We start from the raw sequence: 11680 nt of genomic DNA, 5'->3' as shown, positions 1-11680 counted from the left end.
GATTGTAAATTGCCCTAACTGCACGTTTCTGCAGGACAAAGATTCTACTGATATCGGCGGCTTTACCCCAAAGCAAAATGCCGTATGTCATTAGACTGTGAAAGTAGCTGAAGTAAACCAATCTAGCGGTTTCGACGTCTGAAAGTTTCCTTTCTTTTTTAATCGCGTACACTGCAGAGCCGAGCCGTTTTGATAACTTACTTATATGGGGACCCCATTGCAATTTAGCATCTAACGTTATACCTAGAAATACAACTGTATCCATAAGATTCAATTTTTAGTTTCTAACTACAATGTTTGTAACCGTCTCTCTAACATTGGATGATGTAAATTTCACACAATTTGTTTTTTTCTCATTAAGAAGTAGGTTATTAACAGCAAACCAATCAACTACTTTAGATATAGCATTGTTCACATCGTCCGGACACGGATAAAGAAGTACACCAACCAAAACTTTAGTGGCACCACCCCGACTGGCCCTAATCATTCACTGCGTCCAGCGATAGTGACGATGTTGTTATACATGACACAGCTTCATTATTCCACAAAGTCTGCGGATATTGTGTGTGGTTGTATTATCATATGAAAGCCAATGCTACCTTGAGGGTCGAGCAGTTGGGGTCCCGCCACAATGTGAATTTTAATTCATTTGTGGTGAGAGTACCTACTCAACATCTGTTACACTTCATGAGGGATGAGTTTAGGCCGAAGAGCGTCATGTACCGACGTTTCCGAGTTTGGCTACCGGATACCCATGTTGCGCCACACGTCGCAGACAATACGTGCAAATAATTATTTACAATTAGCCTAATGTATCCCATTGCCGGGCAATAATTTAGTAATTACTGTTTTATGATTAGGCCACACAGAGGCAGCCGCGGAAGCGTTCCGGGCGCGGGAGTTTTTGTGATGTATGAGTTCATATGAATCCTGCCACACTGAAACTCGCGGCCGTTTTGTAATGTACGAGTTCATATGAACCACACTGAAACGTGCGGTCGGCTTACTATAAAGTATGTATTTAAGAGTATTTCCGTACCTGAGAAGCATTCCACTGTAAGCGCCATTTTTGTAATTTTACGGGGGAAGGGATTTTGTGTCGAAAAGCAGTTTGTACGACATTTAGGGTAGTTTGAAATGTTATTAAAACTCAATTAGTTTTATTTCAAGCCATTCTAAATGTTGTACATGCTGCATTTCTACACAAAATCGCGTCCCCTGTAAAATTACCAAAATAGCACTTACAGTGTAATGCTTCTCAAGTACGGATTTGTAACCAGACCTATACGTATAATATAGCACTTACAGTGTAATGCTTCTCAAGTACGGATTTGTAACCTATAAATAAAAAAAAATTGTAATAAAGCAGAGCTAGTACTCCCTTAGAAACAAAGTGAGACTTTACACGGTTTGACTGTTTGATGCGACTTATCATGCATAACCTACATCATTAGCGTCTTTGCTGAAATTGGCATCATGAACGTTCTTCGACTCTGGTGCTCACCACTCCAACACCCTGTTGATAGCTGTTCCGTAGGTACTACATCTACGTCTCCGTACTATCGGCGACCAATGAAAACCTCAAAGTCATTACGCAATATCATTCTAGAACACATGTAATGGTAAGGGTACTGGTGAATTTACGCGCACATGAGACTTTTCAACATATATCTCAGGGTGACGGGAGCAGCAGCAGTGCCCTTTGAGCGGTATTGCAACTGTTATGGACAGGCGTGACGCTTACCTCCAGGCGAACGACTTATTCGTCCCCTTTCTAAGTATCATAAAAAAGACAGAAAAAGTAAAATTGTGTTATAATCTTCTAAGATATGTATAGTTTGGTCGTACCCGCTGCTCCATGTAATACCTTACCTATTTTTGTTTGATGGAACGCAGCCGATGCAGCGTGGCGCCGCTTAGTATATAAAGAAAATAGATGTTATTCATGAAGTTACTTACGGCTCCCACAAGAGATATAGGCAACTCACACATTGATTCAAGGAATAAACGTACACACACAAATTTTAATATGTATTTGTTATTTACGTTGTAGGCACAATCCCCTCTGACATTACCAAAACTTTCTTTCTTAATAAGTATTCTATCATACCAAAAAAAGATATGGCTCAAGACAGTTTTTATATTTTTTATCTTCAAGAGATACATTTATCCGAATTAGAAATTCTAAAAAATCCATCAATATCAATTCACAAGAACTTCTTTCGAAGAAATAAGAAAAGTTGGGTACTTACAATCGACGAGATAGTACCGACACAGACCATAGATAGCTGATACGTGACATCTTGCCAAAGTTTGTCCAAACTAGTTCTTACGTACTTACAAGTTTTGTTACACAACAACATAAGGGAGTAAGGGATTGTGTGACTTTAAACTTAGCTTCATTATCACTATTTATACCCTAACTCACATTCCCCTGATAAACTCCGAGGATACATCGGGCGAGCTTGTATCGCCAGGTGGGCCAACGGAGGAGAGTCTCACATAACCCGTCTTCGCACGCGGCGGGGTATGGGTAACGCATTTTCCTGTGTGTAAAAAAATAGATTCGCCTGAGAAATAGTCATATTTCCAAAATATGTCGTATTTATAAGAAGACAAAAATAATAATAATAATAATTGAATCTCCGGTAAAAATGGGTGTTCGGCAGGGCTCAATACTTGGACCTTTCTTATTTCTCATTCTATTCTATCTCTCTCTTCTATCTATTTCTCTCTCTATTATTCTTAGTTAAGGACCTTTGTGAAATAGTATTGTTTGCTGACGACACATCATTGATTTCTAAAATAGACAGACATGACGTTGACTACGACAATATTAAGTAGGTAGTTTATTGGTTTAATGTTAACAATTTATTGCTCAATGCCAAGAAGACAAAGTGTGTTTAATTTGAATTACCTAATGTAAAATCGACTAGCCCAATCACATAAATAAATGGAGTAAAGTTAGACCATGTTAATAAAGCTGTCATTTTGGGAGTGACTTTAGATAATAAACTTCAATGGTTTCCACTTATACTTTCCTTGGCCAGCAGATTAAGCTCTGCTGCTACAGTTCATAGAATGCGTAAGCTTACCGATGTTGCTACTGCTAGACTAGTTTACACTAGTTACTTCCATAGTATAATGTCCTACGGGATTCTCAAACTTACATTAAAAGTATCTTAATTGAAAAGTCATATTACAAAATTGTAGACTACGTGTTAGATAAAGATGTAAGAAAAAGACAACATGATTATTATATTAGATTCCACACAAATATGATTGAAAGGGTATTCTATAGTAAGGTAAATGTCTCAGTGGTTGACACTGTCCCAATGTATGACACTTTTGCATTTTTCTCAAAAAATAAGTTAACAAATATTAATATTACTCCAAAACCGTGTTAAATGTACTAGTAACGACATCTATGGATTTAATTTAAAAGATTTATAGATATATAGATAGATTCATTCAAACAAATATAGATAGACTCATTCAATAATTTTTTAATATGGCGAAAGTCTTTGCGAGCAGGTGATCGGAGTGTAATGATGACGTATTGAAGGCGGTAGACGAAGTATCAAGATGAATTCTTAAGAAAGAAAGTTTTGGTAATGTCAGAGGGGATTGTGCCTACAACGTAAATGACAAATACATATTAAAATTTGTGTGTGTACGTTTATTCTTTGAATCTAATGTATGAGTTGCCTATATCTCTTGTGGGAGCCGTAACGTACGTCGCTCTTGTTATAGAAATCGTTAAGACTTTGAATAGTTTAATTGAATTTATCAGGCGGAATATTATTAATTACCTGTAAGTGTTTATTAAAACTATTAGATAACTGTAAAAACAATTAATTTTTTGTGTATTTATTTATGTATATCGTTTATATTTTATTTTAGAGGCATGTCAAACACTGGTGCAAAATTTGAATGTTTACTAGTAGTTCATCAGTACATCCATGTCAAGCATTATTCATATGTACGAGACATATGGTAAGGACCCATTTGGTAAGGACGGAGAACATAAGTTTGGATTACTCTGTTAGAGACAAGTTTCTATGGGTAGTTTGAGTAGAGTTTGACATGGGTGTCAAAGACTGTCTGTGTGTGGGGACCCAATAATTGACAGTTGTATATTGAGGTGTCAAACACTAGGGCGTAACTAGTGTCAACTATTGGTTACGGGTATTGTTCAATGAAAAATGCCACTAAGGTTGTCACCTAATAAGGCGATGATTCTTCTTCTATTCTGATGATGACGTATTGAAGGCGGTAGACGAAGTATCAAGATGAATTCTTACCGCAAAAGCTGCGAGAAAATATGGGATACCGCGGATTATTTTACTGTATAAAATTTTACTAACTTAAAATTTCTTGATATTTATATCATTTTAGTAACTCATTTTCATTTGAAATTTTGCACAGAGACTAATTAAATTACGCATTATTTTGGGTCCTTTAATATAACTACACCTTTCTGTTAAATCAGTATATTTTCTATTTCTACTTTCTATTTTGTATGGTTTTTGCGCGCACTTAGTTACCTTGACTATAAAGGTAAGTAAACATTAATTAATTGTAATAAAAGCATCTCGATTGATTAAGGTTTTTCTTATTTTTTAAATTTATTGTTATCAAGTGATTAATGCGTTGAAATAACTATGAAATCTTAACATAACGTCCTGTCAAATACTGGTACTCCGATCTCCTGAGCCATAGTCAACTATTGGGACATTAGAACTTCTGCCTATCATACACTGGTACAATTTTAGAGGTAGCGGAAACCTGGAATATAATAATGGCTATGATTATTTTCAATTTTATAGTTCCTAGAAGATAAATGACAAACCGTTTAATATGTTAACATACCTAGGTAGCCAGTATGACTGAGAATTAAGTACTTTTTTTGACAAAATACGTGTTTTTCCGTCTAAAAGCGTCAACCACTGGGACATTTACGTTACTTAAGTTTATTTGAATAAAAGCAATCACTAGAGTTTCTCGCTCGTTCTTCTCATGGAAGTTGGCACAGTGAACGAGCAGTAGCTGAAAAAATGACTTTTCAATTGTAAAAATTTTACTTATGAAATAAACGATTATTTGACTTTGAATATGTAATAATAAATCAAAGTCAAAGTCAAAGTCAAAGATTATTTATTCCATAGGTAAAATAAATTTACACTTGAAAACGTCACATTTAAGCTACTTACTGCTCGTTCACTACGCTGACCTCCCTGAGAAGAACGAGCAAGAAACTCTAGGGATTGCTCTTTTCAAATAAACTTAAATGCTGTAGAATACACTTTGAATCAAATTTGTGTGGATTCTGGAGCCGTGTCGTTTTTCCATACATTTTTATCTAACACGTAGTCCTCAATTTTGTAATATGATTTTTCGATCAAAATATTTTTAATGTAGTTTTTGAACTTAGGAAATGATAAACTTAATATATGCTCCGGAATCTTAATGTAAAAACGTATACAGTTCCCCATAAAAGAGTTGTTTACTTTGGTTAAACGAAATCGTGATACCATGAGTTTGGACTTAGCTATAAGGTTAATATTATGGATATCTTCTTTCTTATCGAAATTATGTATATTTTTACGGGCATATAAAATATTTGAGTAAATGTAATGTGATGCCACAGTCATGATACCAGTCTCCTTAAACTTTTCTCTGAGAGAAACCCGAGAGCCTAGACGGTACACAGAATGAATCGCTCGTTTTTGCAATACAAATATGGTTTGAATATCTGCCGCTTTACCGCACATGAGAGTCCCGTAGGACATTATACTATGGAAGTAGTAACTAAAGTAAACTAGTCTAACAGTACTAACATCGGTAAGCTCACGTATTCTGCGGACTGCGTAAGCAGTGGAGCTTAATCTGCTGGCCAGGGAAGATATATGTGGAAACCAGTGAAGTTTACTATCTAAGGTCGCTCCGAAGAAGACTGCTTTATTAACAAGGTCTAATTTTTCTCCGTTTATTTCTATGGTTGGACTAGTCGATTTTAAGTTAGGTAATTCAAATTTAACACATTTTGTCTTCTTGGCCTTAAGCAATAAATTGTTAGCATTAATCCAATGAACTACCTTAGAGAGGGTATCATTAATATGGTCATAGTTAATGTCATGTCTGTCTGTTTTAAAAATCAAGATTGTGTCATCAGCAAACAACACTAGTTCGCAATGGTCCTTAACAAAGAATGGCAGATCATTAATATAAATCAGAAACAAGAAAGGTCCAAGTATTGAGCCCTGCGGGACACCCATTTTTACCGGAGAACCCAAAGAAGTCACTCCATTTATGTCTACTTTCTGAATTCTACCCTTGAGATATGACGAGACAAGTTTCGACGCCTTGCCATTTACATCGTAATGTTCCAGCTTCCTAATAAGAGTAATATGATCAACGCATTCAAATACCTTTGAAAGGTCACCGAAAACACCAAAAGCGTTCTGGGCCCATTCCCAAGCATCAAAGATGTGTTTTAGTAACGCTACACCCGCATCGCTAGTCGATCTACCACTAGTAAACCCGTATTCTTCACTATAAAAAATATGATTCCTACCGAAATAGGACAGTAATTGAGTCAGCATAACCTTTTCGAACATTTTATTTAAAGCTGGTAAAATTGAAATGGGCCTATAGTTGCTAGGATCAACTTTCCTATCGCTTTTGAATAAGGGAATAACCTTGCCGTATTTCATTAAATCGGGAAAAACACCTTCGTCAATGCACCTATTGAAAGCTATAGCTAAATGTGGGGAAATTAGATCAATAACTGAGTCTATAACTTTAGTTGATATACCCCAGAGATCTTCAGTTTTTTTTAACATGTATTGATTTAAAAGGTTTTATGATGTCTTGTGGATTAATATGACGGAAATTAAATAAACTGCCACAAACGTTAACATTTTCCATTAGGAGATCAATAGCAAAAGAAGGGGAGGAATTTAATGATTCTGTAGTGTTCACAGCAATATCCGAAAAGAACTATTCAAAAGCCCAAGCTACTTTGTGTTTAGATTTTATATGTTTGCTGTCTAATTCTAAAATTATACCTCTATTGTGTTGTTTAACCCTGCCTGACTCTTTATTTATTATGCTCCAAGTAGTTTTAGATTTATTTATCGATTGTCTGATTTTGTCGCTGTGAAACTTAACTTTAGCAGCTACACATACTTTTTTAAATATTTTTGAATAATTTCTAACATATTCAATGAAATTGGAATGAGTATCATAAGTTCTCATAGCATATAGCTCATACAAACGAGACCTACAATTATGAATACTTACTGTTGCCCAGTCCTTGAATTTAGTCTCTGTATGGAAAGTTATTTTTTTAGATTTAAATACATTATCAAATTCATTTTTAATTAAACCAAATATCGTGCTATATAAAGTATTTGGAACCTCTGGTATATTGGGTAGAGAATTTAAACTATTGCCGATATTATTTTGAAATCTAATGATTCGTTCTGTGGTAATCGGTCTGCAGACAAATTGGTCCACCTCCTTGCTCATTTTACAGATCAAAGAAGCCAATTGGCCACTATGGTCTGATCTTAAGCAATTTATTATTGATTTATACACTGCGTCTGTGTTACAAAAAATGTTGTCATTATAAGTATAAGAGGAGGCATGTTGGGTCTAAGAAAAGATTAATCAAGTTAAAACTTGTAAATAAATTAATGAGTCTTACAGACGTAGAACAGTTTTCCAACAGGTTTACATTGAAATCTTCACATATTACTAGGTTTTTTTTTGGTTACAAAAATCCGCTTTAAACTATCTTCCATAATTAATTCAAACTCGTTAAAATTAGCAGAGGGGGGCCTATATACACATAAGATGACAAACTGATCCAATTCCACACATGAAATCTCAATAGTTCGTTCAGTAGAAAGATCTATGATATCCTTACGCTCTTTAAATTTTAAGTTACGTTTAATAATAATCATGGATCCACCACTACTTAAGTTCTTTCTTATGAACGAACTGACTATTACATAATTTTCTTTGTTGTTAATTGCTTCGTAGTCTTTCAGCCAGTGTTCTTAAATACAAAACACGTTAACGGAAATATCGTGGAACAAAAAGACTTATTTCTAATGTTTTGCCAGAAAAGCCTTGAATATTTTGATGTACTACATTTCGGTAACTATTCTAGCAAACCATAAAGTTTTTAATGCCTGGGTCTGTCATTTAAAAAAAATAAACAACTTCATAAATACGTCACGACAATCGTGTGTGTTATTGTTTGGGCTGGTGATTTCGGTGTTTATTTATTGAAAACACCGTACATACCGTAAGTAGCGTTTTTTAAGTTTACCCTGAATATAAATGTCTGTAAGCTATACTTTAAGGAGTAATTTCATGGTAAACGTTAGAACCACTCAAGTGGAATATTATTATATTTATCCAAGTACACCAAAAATTTCATTAGTGCTTTTTAAGTACAGGATTGGCGGTGTATTACTGCATTATATTTGAGACGTTTTTGTTGGTAGTACGGAGGGTATTTATTTAGCAATGCAGAATAATAATTTTTATTTATAAAAAAATGTATTTAAACTGAATCCGTTTCTATTTTGCGAAACCAAATAGCCGCCATTTTGCGGTAGGAGGAGCGCATCGCGTGAGCGGATACTGTTGCTACCTAAAGTAGGAGCATTGTCGTGGGACTGTGTTATATCTTCTAAAACAGCGTCCTTAATATCAAAAGATAGCAAACTAGCTACATGTCTCAGATACCTTATTGGTAAAAGTAAATTATCCTCAAAAAGTTTGAAGTTCCTTACGAACTAAAATCGAACGAAACGAACGAACGAAAATCTTGGGTCTTGCAATTTACTGTCGCATACATTCCTGTCTCCCAGAGCTAGTTATTCACGGAGTGACAAGGTCGTTAGGTGGTCGTCACTTCCGCTTTGTTCATGTAATGATACAACTTCAGCATGTGATTCCTTTACATATCTTTCAAGAAATCTTATATGGTCTAAGGCGTCTTCGTGTTCTTGGTGATTTTCTCGGAAGCTCTCTATAATTAATTCCTTTCGTTGGCACTCTTTTTCTAATTCTCCACAAAATCGTCGAATTTCATCAAATTTCCCTTTTAATGTCATACGTGAAGTCTTGAGCGCCTGCATTTCCATTTCATATTACATCGCGTTCTTCAAGAAGCCTGTCTGTCAGTGCCCTCAGTTCATTGAGCTCCGCTTCCAATTTCTTGTTCAACATTCAACATTTCAACAACATTCTCCTGGTCATCATATTATACTAGATATCGCGTCACTGGAATGTATCAAATGGAATGTAAGCGCACAGAAATAAATATAATGTCAAATTAGATCTCTTTAAACTATCAATCAATTACGTTTAAATATCTATTCAAATTCATATGATGTCTATCACTATATTTCATTAAAAAGTAGCGTGAGCTCAGTGACTTCACTGTTATTTATTCATACCTGCCTTTCAAAGCCAAATTTGTGAATTGTCAAAGGGCCTAAGTTGTGAATTGTCATATAAGCTTTGGCAAGACAGCGTATATATTAACGTCAGTGACATTTTCCGTAATATGGCGTACGCCAACAAACTGTGAAAACTCAAACAAGACAATACACTGGTTTCAACGTATAGTTTTTTACTGTACACAATTGTGAACTCCATTGCAATTCAGCAAATAACATTATACCTAAAAATACAACTGTGTGTAATAAGTTTAACTTTTCCTTTCTATGGTGTTTAATTTTCTTTGTCTATATTATCATCGTCGGTGTTTAAAGTGTCGAAAGCACCAATTCGAAACATTTTTCAAGATAACGTGTTTTAATTTTTCAAATAAAACGTGATGAAAACGTGTTTTAAAATATACGCAAACAAATTGAATTTGAAAGAAAACATCATACGCCAAGAGCAGGCTTGCACAAGAAGGTCTCAAAATGAATCGACCTCGGCAAAATTTGTTCTGGCGGTTAGTAAAGAGGACTTTGTCGTTAAGGTAGTTAAGGAGATAATTAAGGTTGTTAAGTACATTCTCCATAGTTTAGCAGAGTGTGGTTAAGACTGAGATTGGCCTATAAATGTCAGGTTCCCTCAAGTACCACACTTGAGAACAATTTGGTCATTAGCAAGCTTCCATGACTTGGAAACTAAATCGTCTCAAGCGAGAGTAGCGAGAGTAAATGTGTATTTAGTTGCAGAAGAGCTCCTTGTGAAAGAGTTCATCCAGGGAAGTTTACCTATTTCTGCCGAGAAGCAGTAATGTCAGCATTGGTATGTTCTGTCTGGTTTTGAAGTAAAAGGGTGCTGATGAAATGGCAGCGCCCCTCAGATCTTTGCGATTTAAAGCTTGGAGTGGCACTGTAACTGTTATAGACAGGCGAGTCGCTTACCATCAGGCGCACGACTTGTTTGTTCCGTCACTTGATATTATAAAAAAACCTAAACTTTGTTTAAAATTTTCTACAGCTGTCGAATAAATATATTTCGTTTGAAGTTTACGCTAGTTATACTTAGTTGATCTAGATGTTCTTATTTAAAACAAACATGTGATACACTTCTTTGTCTAAAAACGAATTACCACAAGGGAAAACTCGTTAATCTACTCGTACAAAAGTGAAGAGCTAAACCGTGTTACGCGTTCCATGTGTGTTTTTGGAGTTAAAAGTTATTTTCGATAAGAGCGTAGCTGACGTATTAAAAATGTCAAAATTTCCCAGCTATGATTTTCATTTGTTATTATTTATTAATTTAACTTAATCATCATGGGCAAGATGCTATTAAAGTAATTAATTAAGAAATAAACATAAAGTTAAAAAAAATAGTTTAAAGAAATAGAGAGGACTCTGCCTCCTCTTAGTGGTAAAGGGCATTTGGAGCCTTATACCATCTCCTTGGCATCAGCTTGGAAATCCATTAAAGCAAAATTTTACTTCTCTCTTTCCCTCTTATCGTATCGTATACACTATAATCATGGCACACGTTGTGAAAGTGTTTGCAAAATTTTACTTAAGCAAAGTTACAAAGTATTTTGATATGACAAGACACTGGCAATGCCGTGCCTAAAAGCGTGTTGTGCGAAACGACTACACGACGGCCATACTTTATAATCATTTGTTGTTATTATTACTATTATTATTATTATACTACAATAAGATAGATCGAATAAATAAATACCTTTTCTATTGAGTAAAATAAAGAATTTACTTACTTACTGTCAAATATAACAATAATTGATAACTTGCAAGCATACAAAAATTGGGCTTGTGTATCACTCTCTCACGAACCTGACAAGAGTGGTATCGGAAAATTTCTTATACAACATTTTAGGTTTCAATCTAATCTTGCGTATTATTGTATTATCCTTTTTCCCTGTGTCTATTTTAGAATGGAGATTTGCGAAGTCATCTATATATATTTCTGCTTACTTTTTCTCCGGAAGTTTTAACTCGTACTTCTCGAGGACTGTTTCGAGGATTGTATTGCGTCATGCGCGAAAGAAAACGTCGGTGACTATGCGAGAATACCATTAAATTCTACAACGCGCGTAACGGAATACGTCGCGGTATAAATTCATTCGAATTCGTATTACCAAATTATGATCATGATATTTTCCTACATAGAATTGACCATATGACGATTTGGAATAGAGCAGCCGCAGTTTTAA

Source organism: Hyposmocoma kahamanoa, unplaced genomic scaffold, assembly GCF_003589595.1.
Source record: "Hyposmocoma kahamanoa isolate Upper Pololo Valley unplaced genomic scaffold, ASM358959v1 296, whole genome shotgun sequence".
Lineage (NCBI taxonomy): Eukaryota > Metazoa > Arthropoda > Insecta > Lepidoptera > Cosmopterigidae > Hyposmocoma > Hyposmocoma kahamanoa.
The sequence above is the reverse complement of the archived record's forward strand: the minus strand, read 5'-3'. Positions refer to the sequence as shown.